The sequence below is a fragment of the Rutidosis leptorrhynchoides genome, chromosome 4 (genome assembly GCF_046630445.1).
Source record: "Rutidosis leptorrhynchoides isolate AG116_Rl617_1_P2 chromosome 4, CSIRO_AGI_Rlap_v1, whole genome shotgun sequence".
Classification (NCBI taxonomy): Eukaryota; Viridiplantae; Streptophyta; class Magnoliopsida; order Asterales; family Asteraceae; genus Rutidosis; species Rutidosis leptorrhynchoides.
The window spans coordinates 184,590,961-184,608,573 of NC_092336.1; the positions used below are offsets into that span (position 1 = coordinate 184,590,961).

Consider the following 17,613-nt stretch of genomic DNA (forward strand, 5'->3'; position numbering starts at 1 on the left):
ATTCTACATATGGTGACTAATCAATGCCAATTCAGTGGTGCGCCGAATGAAGATCCAAACGAACATCTTCGTACCTTTAATAGGATCTGTACACTATTCAAAATCCGAGAAGTAGAAGATGAACAAATCTATCTCATGTTGTTTCCCTGGACTTTAAAGGGAGAAGCCAAAGATTGGTTAGAATCGTTACCTGAAGGGGCGATTGACACATGGGATGTTTTAGTTGAAAATTTTCTTAAACAATTCTTTCCGGCATCCAAAGCCGTGAGACTTCAAGGAGAAATTGTTACGTTCGCGCAAAAGCCAAATGAAACATTATATGAGGCATGGACAAGATTCGGAAGGATGTTGAGAGGATGTCCTCAACACGGTTTAGACACTTATCAAATAGTACAAATATTCTACCAAGGTGTCAACGTTGCTACACGGAAAGACATCGACATAACAGCTGGTGGTTCAATTATGAAGAAAACCGCAACTGAAGCTTACAAAATTATTGATAACACAGCCTCCCACTCTCATGAGTGGCATCAAGAAAAAGATATTTTTCGTTCATCTAAAGCGGCTAGAGCCGATTCTAGCCATGACTTTGATTCCGTTTCCGCAAAAATAGATGCTTTCGAAAGACGAATGGAAAAGATGAATAAAGATATTCACGCAATACGAATCAGTTGTGAGCAATGCGATGAACCACACTTAATGAAAGATTGTCACATTGAACCAACGATGGAACAACGAGAGAATGTTTCCTATATGAACCAAAGGCCGGGAAATAATTATCAAAATAATTATCAACCGCCAAAGCTGAACTTCAATCGAAATCAAAACATTCTTTACAATCCAAATGGACCCAACAATAACTCGTATAACCAACCAACTCAAACCAACACTTTCAATCAACAAAGACATGGCTTGTATAAACCACCACAACAAATCGAAGAGAAAAAGCCAAATCTAGAAGAAATGATGGCAAAGCTAATGGAATCTCAAACACAATTTATTACATCTCAAACCCAAACGAATGAGAGGTTTGATCAGTCATTAAGAACTCAACAAGCTTCCATTTTGAATCTAGAAAAACACGTAGGTACTCTTGCTAGCATGATGAGTGAGAGGGAACAAGGAAAGCTACCGAGTAATACTGAAGTAAATCCTCGGAATGAGAATGTTAATATGGTGTCAACAAATTCTGAAAAACCAGCACCAGAAGATGGGAAGATTTTAGATGTGAGTAACAATGAAGAAGTTACACCACCACCACCACCACCCGAGTATGTAAAGCCAGTGGTGACACCATACAAACCACCCCTCCCGTTTCCAAGAAAAGGAGTTGAGTATGAGCAAGTAATAGGTAATAAAGTTTGTGATACCTCTGGAAAGAAGAAGAAGAAGAAGAATAAGAAAGTGCAAGAAACAAAAATCATAGAAGTAAACCCGGTAAAGACAGTTCCACCAAAACCTCCACCTAGAGTAGGTGATCCGGGTGAATTTATTGTTCCTTGTCTACTTAGTGATTGTGTTATGTATGATGCACTAGCAGATTTAGGTGCAAGTGTGAGTGTTATGCCTCTGTCCTTATATAAGAGATTAGGTGTTGGTAAGTTAAGTCCAACGGATATGAGTGTTCGACTCTTTGATCAAACCATTAAACACCCAGTTGGAATTGTTGACAACCTACCCATTCAAGTAGGTAATTTAACCTTTCTAGTCGAATTCATTGTCATTGACATAGAAGAGGACCCAAACATTCCTCTAATTTTAGGTCGACCATTCTTTGCGTCCACCGGGGCGTTATTTGATGTAGGAAATGGAAGAATGACACTTAAAAGTGGTGACAAATCGATCACCTTTATGATTCGAAAGTCTAAATCTCCACCAACCAAAACCGTTGAACCAGCAAAAACGATTGGTAAGAACCATGTTGTTTTACCAACTCCAACGGTAGTGCTTAACAATAATAAAACTCCTAAGTGTGGGGAAAATGAAGTAACACCTAATGATGACATGATAACAAAGAACCCCGTTGTTGATACGAAATTAAATGACCCCGTTATTAATAGTTCAATGAAGAAACTTATTAAATGGATTCGCGATGCTATAACCAAGGGGAACTTTAAGTTATGTAACCGGTTAGTATCCAATCTATCGCCTAAAGAAAAGGTGAAGCTAGTTGAAATTGTGGATATTACACAGGAATCCGACCAATGGCTTAAAGAGAAAGTCACAGATATGCAAGTTGATTATGGACCAAGAGAAATTGACGATGAAGTTAATCACAATTTTGACACCACAGCTACCTAAGTGTGGGGAGATTCAAATGTTCTAAAAAAGAAAATGCTGTCTAGAGTTAGTTGTTCTGTTCTCGTGTAGTTCCGAGAATGGAATCAGATTGGTCTTTTCCGCTAGCAGACACTAAAGAACTAGTTTTCTTCCCCCATTCTGAATTTTTGTTTTTTTTAGGTTTTATATAAAATTAATATGCTTTTTAAATTTAAGTTTTGTGTTTTTTTTTAAAAAAACAAAAATTTACTTTATTTCATTAAGTTGAAAAAAAAAATGATTTCTAAAATTCGTCGTGAGTTGAAGACTAGGTCGTTGAGCCGAAATTACTTTACCCGAGGGCGGGGCGAAAAATTTTGTCATCATTATTTTTAATTTTATTGATTTAAAGTATGCAAAAAAAAAAAAATTTGATTTTATAAATTTTTGAACGTGGGGTAATAAACCCAACTTTAAAAATATGTATATATGTTTGTATTTTATCATGTAAACAACAGGGTAAAACAACGCACTTTCAAAGACTAACATTAAGTTCAGCAAAAGCTACTGATTTTGACGACAAGATGCAAAACAACAAATGTGATATAATAGATGAAGGAATGAACGATGAGGCGAGCCATCTATCATTCGACGAGCTTTGTAATTACAAACTGGGTATTTTTAATCACTTTCCTACACTAATCACCCTCATGAATTTATAATTATAGTCTGATTTCATGCAAATGAGGGCATTGCATGATCTCAAGTGTGGGGAAGGGTTATAAATTCTCTCGGGTTTATACTTGGCTTATTTTCTAAATATTATGAAAATTTTAAAATTTTTTAACTAAATGAATTCAAAATCATGTTTATACATATTTATGAACGATAAAACTAGGTGTTAATGCCGAAATTATCGTTACCTCGGAAAGGACATAAATTGAGAAACACCCTAAAACGATTGAATTCATTTAAAATGGAATAAAGGAGAATAAAAAAAAGCAAAGAAAGAAACTAAGTGTGGGGAGAATGTACCAAGTTATTCAATTAAAAACTATCTATCACATGTTTCTGTAAAGTTATTGCGGGTACTTTTGTTTTGGACGATTTTAATCAGTTTTACCCGATTTACTGTAAGAAAGATGGATCTACACGATGAATCAATTCCATCATTTGAAGGAAGTAAAGTCTTCCGAAAAAGACACGCGCTTCTTGATTTAGGTCATGAAGTTGTCGTCCAGACCAGCTGTAGGTTGACGAAAAATCTAGAAAAGTCATCACTAAAATCGGCTGGAAATCCACGGACCTCAGCATCAAACAGGGTCGCCAAGTGGTCAGATTTATCCTAACCATGAGAAGGATTTATCTCGTACAATGGGGAGGCACCGTGCAAATTAGCTTGATAAGACTAATGAATCAGATCCCCAGAAAGGATAATCTCCTTAAAGATTAAAAATCAGCTTTTAAGACTGATATTACTCAATCCTTGAGATTGACCTTAAAGATTGAGAATTCAAACTCATGGAATTCAATGATATCTAAACTCGAGCTTGAACGAGAAAATATTTTGATCAAAAATATAAACCGATTTGTTTTCTGAAAACCCATTTTCAATGCGTTCATTACCATTGAACGTAAAATCCTAGGAATTCACCTGGAATTCATTAGGTCACCTGAACCAAATCGGGTGTCAACCGTAAGAACGGTGGTTGCATAGCATGGTCGGAGACAGGACCTTGTGCCAGACCGAAAAAATTATAGGATGATCTTTACTATTGCTCCTACCAAGGATAGTTCTAGCATCCGACACGTTAATAAGACCATAATCATCTGCATGTCACGGGACATTGCCCTAACAGTTTCTTGTTCATCGCTTTCCTTTACAACCGGACGGTAGTTTACCGAAAGGTAATATACGGAACAAGTAAACTGGATGTGTGCTTTCCGATACTGGGATAGCAGTGGATTACACGAACCTAAATGTTTTTAGCCAAAATATTGATCCACAAATATATTTTGCAACACCAATGGTGGATCAAATCAGAAAACTTATCTAGGGTAAAAGCTAGATTGAATTTTCAAAAGATCAAATGTTTTCATAAAGATCCTATTTCCTAAAGGATCTAAATTTTTATAGTCATGTGGGACTGTAAACCACCTTTCAAATGTGCACTTTGCTTTGGAAACCAAAAGTAAATCGGCTATTTGATTGAAAGTGTCGTTGACCTAAACCCGAGGTAACTGTGGATGACACACCCACCTTTAACCATGGTTCTATGGTTACTACCATTGTTCATACCGCCGTATTGAAATCACTGATATACAAAGTGTGAAGAATAAAGAAGTGATTCAAGTGTTTTTCAAGACTGTATTGCTTGAGGACAAGCAACGCTCAAGTGTGGTGATATTGATAAGGCTAAAAAGGAACATATATTTCATAGCATTATCCCCCAAGAATGACAAGTTTTTAGTTGCAATTGTTCCATTTTCAAGTAATATTCGTTTATATTTAATAAGTGCGAAGACAAAAGGCGAAAACGAAGATTTGAAGACAAAAAGGTCCAAAATGCTAAAAAGTACAAGATACAATCAAAAAGGTTCAAATTATTGATGAGGAACGTCTAAAAATGACAAGAGTACAAGTTACAAAACGCAAAGTACACGATATAAAATAGTACGCAAGGACGTTCGAAAATCCGGAACCGGGACATGAACCAACTCTCAACGCTCGACGCAACGGTGTAAAAATTATGAGTCAACTATGCACAAGAATAAAATATAATATTTAAATAATTCATAATAAGAATAATATTAAATAATAAAAAGTTGTTAATTGAGCATAGTTCAGGGGTCATAAGTGAAAATTCAATTTATAAATTCGCCTATAAAAGGCTATGTAAACGTAATTGAAGGAGACCTTTTTTCTATCATTTTTCTATCGATCCATCTATCTATTATCAATATCAATTATCAATATCTATATTCTATATCTCTATCATAACGTTAACTTAATAAGATATAACAATAATCTTAATTTTAATTTTAAATTATGATAATAATAAGATTTATGATAGAGATCGTTTGAGTGTGTAAGTCGAAATTCTGTCCGTGTAACGCTACGCTATTTTTAATCATTGTAAGTTATGTTCAACCTTTTTACATTAATGTCTCGTAGCTAAGTTATTATTATGCTTATTTAAAACGAAGTAATCATGATGTTGGGCTAATTACTAAAATTGGGTAATTGGGCTTTGTACCATAATTGGGGTTTGGACAAAAGAACGACACTTGTGGAAATTAGACTATGGGCTATTAATGGGCTTTATATTTGTTTAACTAAATGATAGTTTGTTAATGTTAATATAAAGATTTACAATTGGGCGTCCCTATAAATTACCATATACACTCAATCGGACACGATGGGCGGGGTATTTATATGTACGAATAATCGTTCATCTAACCGAACACGGGAATGGATTAATAGCCACTAGAATAATTAAAACAGGGGTGAAATTATGTACAAGGACACTTGGTATAATTGATAACAAAATATTAAAACCTTGGGTTACACTCAGTCGACATCCTGGTGTAATTACTAAACAAAGTATTAAAATCTTGTTACAGTTTAAGTCCCCAATTAGTTGGAATATTTAACTTCGGGTATAAGAATAATTTGACGAGGACACTGTCACTTTATATTTATGACTGACGGACTGTTATGGACAAAAACCAGACGGACATATTAAATAATCCAGGACAAAGGACAATTAACCCATGGGCATAAAACTAAAATCAACACGTCAAACATCATGATTACGGAAGTTTAAATAAGCATAATTCTTTTATTTCATATTTAATTTCCTTTATTTTATATTTAATTGCACTTCTAATTATCGCATTTTTATTGTTATTGTATTTAATTGCACTTTTAATTATCGTACTTTTTAATTATCGCAAGTTTATTTTATCGCACTTTTATTATTCGCAATTTCATTATCGTTATTTACTTTATGCTTTAATTTAAGTCTTGTATTTATTTTTAATATTTTACATTTGGTTTTAACTGCGACTAAAGTTTTAAAATCGACAAACCGGTCATTAAACGGTAAAAACCCCCCTTTATAATAATAATACTACTTATATTATATATTTTTGTAAAAATATAGTTTTATAAAAATATAGTGTTAAACTTCACTGCGTCCCTGTGGAACGAACCGGACTTACTAAAAACTACACTACAGTACGATTAGGTACACTGCCTATAAGTGTTGTAGCAAGGTTTAGGTATTTCCCATCCGTAAAAATAATAAAACTTGTGTAAAATTTCGTCGAATTTCGTATTAAAAATAAACACTATTTCGTACCCCTCGCGACACACATCAATTATATATATATGTTTCGTACATATTTATTTATACATCGATGTTCGTGAATGTTCGAGAATAGTCAAAAGGGCAAATGCATTCATATAACAGTTTCACAGTTTTCGAGACTCAACATAACAGACTTTGATTATCGTATCGAAATCATATAAAGATTAAGTTTAAATTTGGTCGGAAATTCCCGGGTCATCACAGTACCTACCCGTTAAAGAAATTTCGTCCCGAAATTTGAGTGAGGTGGTCTTGGTTAACAATAAAAATGTTTTCATGACAAATATGAGTTGTTAAATAGAGTTTTATCATTATTGAGTAATGTCGATAAAATGATTCGATTAATCGAAGCGTATGAATGAATCTATCACAAAAGATTGAGATGAAGAAATGGAGATTTTTCCATAACTTTTGACGTAGTCGCGATTGAATTCCGGAATTCAAGGAATTTAAAGAAAATCTTCGGAATCTAAAAGATTTGATTCTTCGGCGAATTAAGATCTCTATATTTAAATACGGTGATCTGCCTCGATTACTCTGTCTGGTATCTCCACTATAAATTCTACCTTTTCCATTCCATTAGTTTTCACCATTCCTATACTTTCTTTCTTAGTTCATATATCCAAAAGATTATAATAATGCTTAATCCGGTTCTAATTCTTGTTCTTATTCTGACTATCGTAATGATCGTTCTTCTTTTCCTACTCCTACCGGAAGAATCTGTTTATTTCTACTATGCTCTAGGGATTATTGTATGTATAATACTTCCGTGTCTTTTTATTGCTATACGCACTGATCTCTACGGTTTGTAATTTCAGTGTTATCATTGGGTTTTATATTTTCTCTTATATTTCAATGTCACTGCTTCTGTCTCCTATAATGATTGTCATCCACAGTTAATGTGCTCTCTTATTTGCTGCGATTTATACCCCCTTTCTATTTCAGAGCTTCATGCTTTTGTTTACTTTTCGCAAGTAACGGTCCATAATTCATAGGAATGGAGTTTCGAATTATCATAATATACAAGGTAGAAAGGAAAGATAGTAGCACAATTTGTTTTGTCAAATTACCTAAATCACTGAGAATAGAACTATCAAGAATATATTTTCTTGATATGTTCAGAAGTTAAGCAGAATGAAAGAGTTATGTAACATCGCACATGATGACGTTATAATCTGTGAATCATCATGTTCCATTTAGAAACTCAGCATGACTTACTGTAATATAATCACGTTGATCAAGTGTCATTATATTATATTAACTCATACATCAGTTCCCAACATTACTTCAATAACATTCATATTTTAAGCTCGAAAGTTTACAGAATATAGAAACTAACAGTTTCTATATGATGTAACACTGATATCAGGAAGAGATTAATGATTTCAGATAAGAATAGTTGTGAAAATATCTTCAGAAATATGGAGGATATTTATAATGAAAGATACGATGATATCTTGGAATTTCTAATATCGATGGATGATGAAGAAGATTTATCCATAAAGGTTTAGATTCGGAAGCAAGGTATTCGCTAAAGATTTCATCAGTAACAGAATCATTTGGATTCTTTGAAGTCAAACTTATTCTTTGCGATTTGTCCACGGCATTTTTCATAGTTTCGCATAATCTGCTTTCGGTACTAAATTTTCTATTGAATATTTCCAATATAATGATACGCAGGAAGCATGAAGAGGTATATAATTTCGGACGAGAATATTTATGAAAATATCCTCAGAAATATCGAAGATATTGATGATGATATTTTGGAATTTCTAAGTTCGATGGTTGATGGAGAAATATTTTCCGCAAGATTTTGACATGACTTCGGAGCAAGATATTCTTTAAAGATTTCAACGGATCTAGATTTATCTGGGTTCTATGAATTTAGGGTATGTTACTTGTATTTCTCCTTGGTTTCCTTTATGGTTAGCTCAATCCGCTTTCCAGTTCCAACTTTTCTGAGCTTTTCCAACATACTAATCTTTATCATCAGACTTTCGATGATTATGGTCATTTACGGTCATCTACAGTTTCTGCTGCTTCATTCAGCTTTTTCAACATTCAGAGTATTGATTTGTGACTGAGTGCTTTTCAGAATTTCAGAATGAGAGATCATAATTCTAAGAGATAAATGTCATATATATAACTGTTGATGTAGATATGCTGTGAGTTTTCAAAGTACTGATTGCTGATTCCCGGTAATTGTTATGGCAGTTCTCGTTTATAAGATGCAGATGAGTATATGATAGGGTTTCAATAAATAAATATAATGATTTATCAGAGAGATTTAAGCCAAAAAAACAACAAGGTTGCTGGTACGTCTGTTGGTAATATGGTGGAATATAAAAGGTTCCCTGGTAACAATAAAAGAGCACGCGTATATATCAACGTTATATTAAGATTGTTTCGTACGAAAAGTCGAAATTATCTTGCTGGAGCTGTGACAAAACTGGCTATCTCGAACAGCAGATGCAAAGTTATTTTCGGTAATAATAACGCTAAAGGAAATATCACAGCTACGTGTTAAACGTTTACTCAGGCTCCGAGTGTTTTCAGGTGCATAACTATATGCATAAATCTTTCCTTCCTTTAATGAAGTGCGGTTGATTCATCCTATCGATTGAGGTGTTTTCAAGAATCATGAAAGGTTTGAACGCAGATTGTAATCATCAAGATACAAATGAGGTTTAAGATGAAATCAAGTGGCAACTTGAAGAATTGTTTAGTTTCATATGTTATAATCAATATTTTAATTCATTTTAATTGTCCAACATTATTAGTCCACAGTCGATAGTCCACAGTTAGTAGTGTACAAATAATAATTCATATATAGTTTATTATATAATATTCGAATTAATTAATACGTATCGTGACCCGTGTACATGTCTCAGACTCGATCACAACTCAAATTATACATATTATTATAGAATCAACCTCAACCCTGTATAGAGAACTCGTTCATTACTGCATATAGAGTGTCTATGGTTATTCCAAATAATATATATAAATGCGTCGATATGATATGTCAAAACCTTGTATACATGTCCCGATATTTAAAGTGCGTAAAAATAAATAACAGAAATTAAATGACGATAAATAAAATTGCGAGAATATAAATTGCGATAAATAAATTGCGATAATTAAATGGTAATACGGAATTAACAGTTAGCTAGGAACAGTTAGCTAGGATTTTGTTAGCGTGGATTCTTAATAGAATTTCATATTGTTAATTAATCTGTTTCTAATCAATTTTTATTGTGTCCATTATTTCTTCGTTATGCCACTTGATGGATTCTGATAGATCAAAATCCAAATATGTAATTGGATGAATATGGTTATTCTGTGGTGAATGGATTTGTATATCGGTGGATGTAAGTAGGATAGTATATGACTTGTTGAAACAGATTCGAAGAACGTACCATGTAACTTATTAATGTGAAATTTAAATAGTCCTCGGGTATTACCTACCTGTTAAAATATTTTCACCATTAACAGTTTGTACAAGAGAATTTTTAATTACAATCCTTATGAAAACATATATACATATATATTTTCTTCAGATGTATTCATGGATTTAATGAGTTAATATGATATTAAACTCATTTGCTTTTCGGTTAGAACTAGAATAAATAATCTTTAAAACTTTAGAGATTACATATTCGCCAGGTCGAACGAAGATAAATGAGGTAGAACGATACGTAGAACGAAGATCATACTCAAAGTACAAATGATGATATTGAAGCATGGATTGTTGATGGTACTGGTGCTGTTATTGATTGTAATGTTGGTGCCGGTGATGTTGCTGAAGCTGGTACATTTTGCACCATATTCTCCGAATTGATTACTCGAGCGCGAAGCTCGTTGACTTCTTCGATTATCCCGGGATGATTGTCGGTCGGAACGAACGGATGAATAAGGTCTAGAATCTGAGTTATGATATAGTCGTGGTGAGATATTTGGGAAATGATTGTGAAATGGTGTTACGAACAGGTTCGCTGGTAAGTGCTTCAGGTTCTTCGCCAAAAGGTGAATTCGGTTAGTGGATGGTATTGCCTTATGCGCGTCTTCATTGATTAAGTCGACTATGAATCCATCAGATGAATTGGGGATGGATGATTGGTTGATTCATTCTGGTGTCGTTGCTTCTGGAGCTTAGATGACTATCCATTCTGAATAACTGTCGGGATAACTATCGAAATAGCTATTGGAATCTGAGGAACTCGAACTGCTTGAGGGATTCATCTCGTATGAACGGATGAAAGATTTTTGATAAGAATTAGATTATAGGATGTAGATTAGTACCCTGCAATACATAATTTACATATGCATATATAATACTAAAATCCCATAAGTTACGGAGGAATCTACGGAATACAACAGGCAAAGTTACAGTAACAGATACGCTAAGATATGACGTAGCAGATACGCTAAGATATGAATTTTTGTCTATACACTATTTATGCAGTCAATGCAGTAAAACGTTTCTAGACTAAGAATGATAAGCAAGTGATTCTCTAAGAATGATAAGCAGGTAATTTTTTTGACACAAAATGATAAGCAAAACTTTTGACATGCAGACACGGTCGAAGTCCAGACTCACTAATGCCTCCTAACGACTTATCAGTTAGACAGACTAATGCAGACCTGGTTCGCTAAGACCTCTGCTCTGATACCAACTGAAAGGACCCGTCCTAATTCATCCGGACGAAGTCCATATCGATTATAAACGATTCACAACAGTTGATTACATCGCGAGGTACTTGACCTCTATATGATACATTTTACAAACATTGCATTCGTTTTGAAAAGACAATCTTTCATTACATCTAAAGTTGACAGACATGCATACCATTTCATAATATATCCAACTATAATTGACTTAATAATGGTCTTGATAAACTCAACGACTCGAATGCAACGTATTTTGAAATATGTCATGAATGACTCCAAGTAATATCTTTAAAATGATCAAATGCATAGCGGAAGATTTCTTTCGTACCTGAGAATAAACATGCTTTCAAGTGTCAACCAAAAGGTTGGTGAGTTCATTAGTTTAACATAAATAATCATTTCATAATTTTAATAGACCACAAGATTTCATACTTCCATTTCTCATAATCATACGTCCCATGCATAGAGACAAAAATATCATTCATATGGATTGAACACCTAGTAATCGACATTAACAATATGCATATAAGAATATCCCCATCATTCCGGGATCCTCCTTCGGACATGATATAAATTTCGAAGTACTAAAAGATCCGGTACTTTGGATGGGGCTTGTTGGGCCCGATAGATCTATCTTTAGGATTCGCGTCAATTAGGGTGTCTGTTCCCTAATTCTTAGATTACCAGACTTAATAAAAAGGGGCATATTCGATTCGATAATTCAACCATAGAATGTAATTTTAGATACTTGTGTCTATTTCGTAAAACAGTTATAAAAGCAGCGCATGTATTCTCAGTCCCAAAAATATATATATTGCAAAAGCATCTAAAAAGGGAGTAATAAAAACTCACGCATATAAATATTGTAAAATAGTTAATAAAGCATTTGCATGTATTCTCAGCCCAAAAACGTAATGAGTAAAAAGGGAGTAAATGAAACTCACCTAATGTATTTTGTAGTAAAAATACATATGACTATATTGAACAACTGAACAATGCAGGGTTGACCTCGGATTCACGAACCTATATCATTCATATATGTATTAAAACATATACTTGTAAAAACGAAAAAAAAAATTATATTATTATTAGTGATAATTTATACATATAGTAGATTAATAGGTTTCATTATATATATTTTCATTTTATATAAAGATATATTAATATAGTTAAGTTATGTGTATTATATATATCTTATATATATATATATATATATATATATATATATATATATATATTGTTTGTTTGTTAAAGCTAGTAATTATATTAATATTAACATTAGATTAATTTTGATAAAAATGATAATAATTATAGTACATAATATTACTAATAAAAGTAATAATGTTAATAATTCTATTAGTGATAAATATCATGATACTAATAATAATATTTGTAAAAATATTAATCTTACTGTTACTGGTAGTTATGATTAATGATTTTTTATAGTTATATAATGATACTTATTAATAAAACTACTTATAATGATGATGATAGTAATAATAATATAATTGTAGTGCTAATAATGGAAAAAATAATAATAATTTTGTTAGTACTTATAATAATACTAACACTAATGATATTAATAATTATGAATGTGATGATACTATTAATGTTAATGATAAATTTATTAAATTTCATTATGATAGAAATATTAAAATTATTAACACTTAATATTAATACTTAGGGATAATATCAATAATGATAATACTAAATATATTTTAATGTTAGTATCAATAATAATAATGATAATAATATTAATATGTTAAATTAATAATACTTATATCATTAATAATACTTATAAAAATAGTAATAATGGTTATCTTATCAATAATAACATTAACTAATAATAATAACAATAACAATAATAATAATAATAATAATAATAATAATAATAATAATAATCATAATAATAATAATAAATGTAATAATAATAATTAGTAGTAATAATAATAAGAGTAAAAATATAATAAGAGTGTATACCCCTTTTTAGCCTTTTTTCCAAAAAGAATGCCCTGAGCGGGACTCGAACCCGCGACCTCTCGCTCACTCGCTAACACTCCTCACCAATACATCGTTTTCTGTTTATCTGTTATTATCTACCTCCTTTTAAATATAAACCGTATGTATTACTGTCTCCCTTCTTCTTGAATCGACCAGGAATGAAACAAAAAAAAAATACATCAGAGTAAAGAATTGGTTTTAGGATTTTTAAACACAACATAAACGATTTATCTGCGTTAATTTAAATTAATCAGTAATAATAGAGAATGGTTAAATGACAACAGCAATAGCTGTTACTCGTTTCTTTTTTCTTTTTTTTTTTAAACACAACATGACCAGGGGAAATCTCATATCAGTGAATCAATTTATAAAACAAATTTTTGGTTCATCAAACTAATTAGAAAACATAAATGTTTGGTGGTTGCAATATTTAGAAAATGAAAAAAAAAATAAGAAAAATACCTGCTATATATCACGGTTCAAACTAAGAAAATTGATTATGAATTTGAGGACGTTTTAGCTTATGAGACCTTCATGAAATATGTTGCAAATCTTCTATAGAAACTATTCGAATCATTAATTGATCCATAAACTCAAAAACAAAATCAAATTTCATGATGAACACTTCGGTTGACTTTTTCAATTTGAACTTTGACTCCAAAATTTAAATTCGTTACTAAAAATTGGGATTTAAAACTTTCCAGAAAGTTTATATGAAAGGTTTATGACAGAATAGCATTTGTAGATTTTGAAATACAAATCGAATTCAAGATTTGACTAAAATTATTCAAGAACAGAGATATTAACTGGGTTCTTGTATATTTCTGTTTAATTTCAATTGAATTGGCCATATTTCTGTAATTACAAAGTAATATAAACGCAAAAGGGTTGTATGAGTTATGTGATCAACAACTAATCAATTTAAAGAGCTAAAAAAAAATAAACGACAGGCTTTAATCGACTGGTACAGAAATATATAAAAAAAATAAAAGTTGAAAGTGATTTTAAACAGATTTTGGATACTTATGAGATTGAATTCATTCATGTACAGTTTTTAGAGACAGAGTTAAAAATCAGCTACAGATGGATAGCTAAATGAAAATAGTTTTTGGATTCATTCTTTTGAATTTACATAAATAATTATACTAATAATAGTAATATTAATAATAATTATTATAATAGTAATAATAATAATTAATAATAATCCTAGCAACTACTACTAATGAAAATAACTATTAATAACACTCTTAAATATGATATTACAATGATGAACATAATATTTTGTATTATCTTTATAATAGCATTTATAATATTAATAATGACTTTAATGATAATGGTAATTATAAAAATAACCATATAACTAAATATAATAGTAATAATAATTACATTCATAATGGTAAATAATAATGATACTAAAAAGAATAAAAATAATAATAATGTTATTAATGTTATTAATGTTAATGATAATAATAAATTGTATTATTTACTAATGATAATAATAATAATAATATTAACATAACAACTTACATGTATTTTACTTCTATACGTATAATCTTCTTTATAGATTTCAATATTACTATTTATCTTGATGAAAGTAATAATACATTATTAACATAATATTTATTTATGTTTTAATCTTGTAGTTACATTTAATATTACAATTTACTAGTTATGTAATATTTAATAGTTATATCTATAATAACATATATTTAGTATTTAACATCTACACCTTAAATATATATATTATAATATTAATAATATCAATTTATTTAATAATATCATTGATAATGTTACTTTAATAGTAATACCAATAATGATAATAGTGTTAATATAATAATTATATTCAACTTGTAATTAGATTTAATATATTTTCATTTAATATATAATATCTACCAATTATATAATTTATTGAATCTTTAATATTTAATAATTATATATATATGTTTCGTACATATTTATTTATACATCGATGTTCGTGAATGTTCGAGAATAGTCAAAAGGGCAAATGCATTCATATAACAGTTCCACAGTTTTCGAGACTCAACATAACAGACTTTGATTATCGTATCGAAATCATATAAAGATTAAGTTTAAATTTGGTCGGAAATTCTCGGGTCATCACAAAAGACAATACGTATACAATACGTCGTGGGATAATTCTAAGATTATATATATATATATATATATATATATATATATATATATATATATATATATATATATATATATATATATATATATATATATATAAACCGATTATTGGACTATCAACATTGGACAATAAAAATGAATTAAAATATTGATTATAACATATGAAACTAAACAACTCTTCAAGTTTGCCACTTGATTTCATCTTAAACCTCAATTGTATCTTGACGATTACAATCAGCGTTCAAATCTATCAAGATTCTTAAAAACACCTCAATCGAGAGGGTGAACCAACCGCACTTCATCTACGGAATAAGAGATTGACGCATATAGCTATGCACCTGAAAACTCTCGGAAACTGAATAAATGTTTAACACATAGCTGTGTTAATTCCTTTAGTGTTATTATTACCCAAAATAACTTTGCAATCGCTTTCCAAATTAGCCAATTTTGTCACAGCTCCAACAAGTCAACTTTGACTTTTCACTCAGATTAGCATATTATAACCCTGATATATAAGTTGTCTTTCGTCATCGATACCGGGAAACCGTTTATATCTCACCACATTATCAGTAAATTTACCAACAAGTCCGTTAATCTTCGACTTTTTGAAAAATCACTATATTAAGTGAAACCCTATCATTCACTCATTTACATCTTATACCGAGAATTACTATACCAACTACGGGGAATTAGCAATCAATATTTTGAAATCTCGCAGCATGTCTACATCAATAGTTATATGTAAACATATAACATTTATCTCTTATAATTATGATCTTCAATTCTGAAATTCTGAAAAGCACCCAGTCTACAAATCAATACCACAAATTCTGAAAAAGCTGAATACAGCGGCAAAAACTGTACACGACCTTAACCGTCGAAAGTTTGATGATAAAGAATGGAGTATTGGAAATACTCAATAGAAAATTTAGTACCGAAAAGCGGATTATGCGAAACTATGAAGGAAGCCGTGGACAAATCACAAAGAATAAGTTTGACTTCAAAGAATCCAAATAATTCAATGCCTGCTGAAGTCTTTAGCGAATATCTTGTTCCTTACTCTAAACCCTTGCGGACAATAGTCTCCATCATCCTCTGATCTTAGATATTCAAAGATATTATCGTATCTTTCATTATAAATATTCTCGATATTTCTGAATATATTTTCATAACTAATCTTATCTGAAATCATTTATCTCTTTGAGCTATCAGTGATACATCATATGAGAAACTATTAATTTTTATATTCTGCGAACCTTCGAATCTAAAATATGAATGATTTTGAAGTAGTGTTGGAAACTGATGCATGGGTTAGTATAATATAATGACGCTTGGCCAACGTGATTATATTACAGTAAGTCATGCTAAATTTCTAATGGAACGTGAGGATGATTCACAGACCTTTTCCTCATCATGTGCCATGTTACACGACTCTTTCATTCTATTTAAGCTCTAAGCATATCAAGGAAATATTTCCTTTGATATTTCTGTTCTTTCGTAATTCCAACAAATTTCTAATAAATCGTGCTATTACATTTTCTTTCTGATTAGAAGATTTTCTTAAATTCCTTGAATTTCGGAAATCAACCGTGACTACGTCAAAAGTTAAGACGAATCTTTGATTTCAAATTTCACTCTTTTGTGATAGCTTCATTCATACTCTTTGCATGATCGAATTATCTTATCTATATTATGCAACGGTAATAAAATTCTATTTTATCAACTCATAAACGTCATGAAAACATTTTTATTGTTAACCATGACGACCTCACTCAAATTTCGGGACGAAATTTCTTTAACGGGTAGGTACTGTCACGACCCGGAAAATTTAGACTAATTTTAAATCAAACTCTCGATACGATTTAATAATTTTGACACAATAAGCAAAGTCTGTTAGGTTGAATCTCAAAACTTTTGAACTGTTTCATATATTTAATTGACCTTCGACCATTCCCGACGATTCACGAATAACTATTTGTAAATAGATGCATATATATATATATATATATATATATATATATATATATATATATATATATATATATATATACATATATATAATAATAATTTGAATTGTAATTTAAAATAAAATAAAATATAATAAGAGTTATTGGGAATATGTTATTTAATATGTAATTGTTATTGTTATTGTTATATG

General features: G+C 30.8%; 1 non-coding gene across 1 annotated transcript; it reads right to left on the minus strand.

Moving 5' to 3' along the window:
- Positions 1-267: 267 nt before the first annotated feature.
- Positions 268-374, minus strand: LOC139846244 (small nucleolar RNA R71). Its single transcript, XR_011758972.1, has one exon. It is a non-coding gene; the product is annotated as a small nucleolar RNA R71 (small nucleolar RNA).
- Positions 375-17,613: the final 17,239 nt, after the last annotated feature.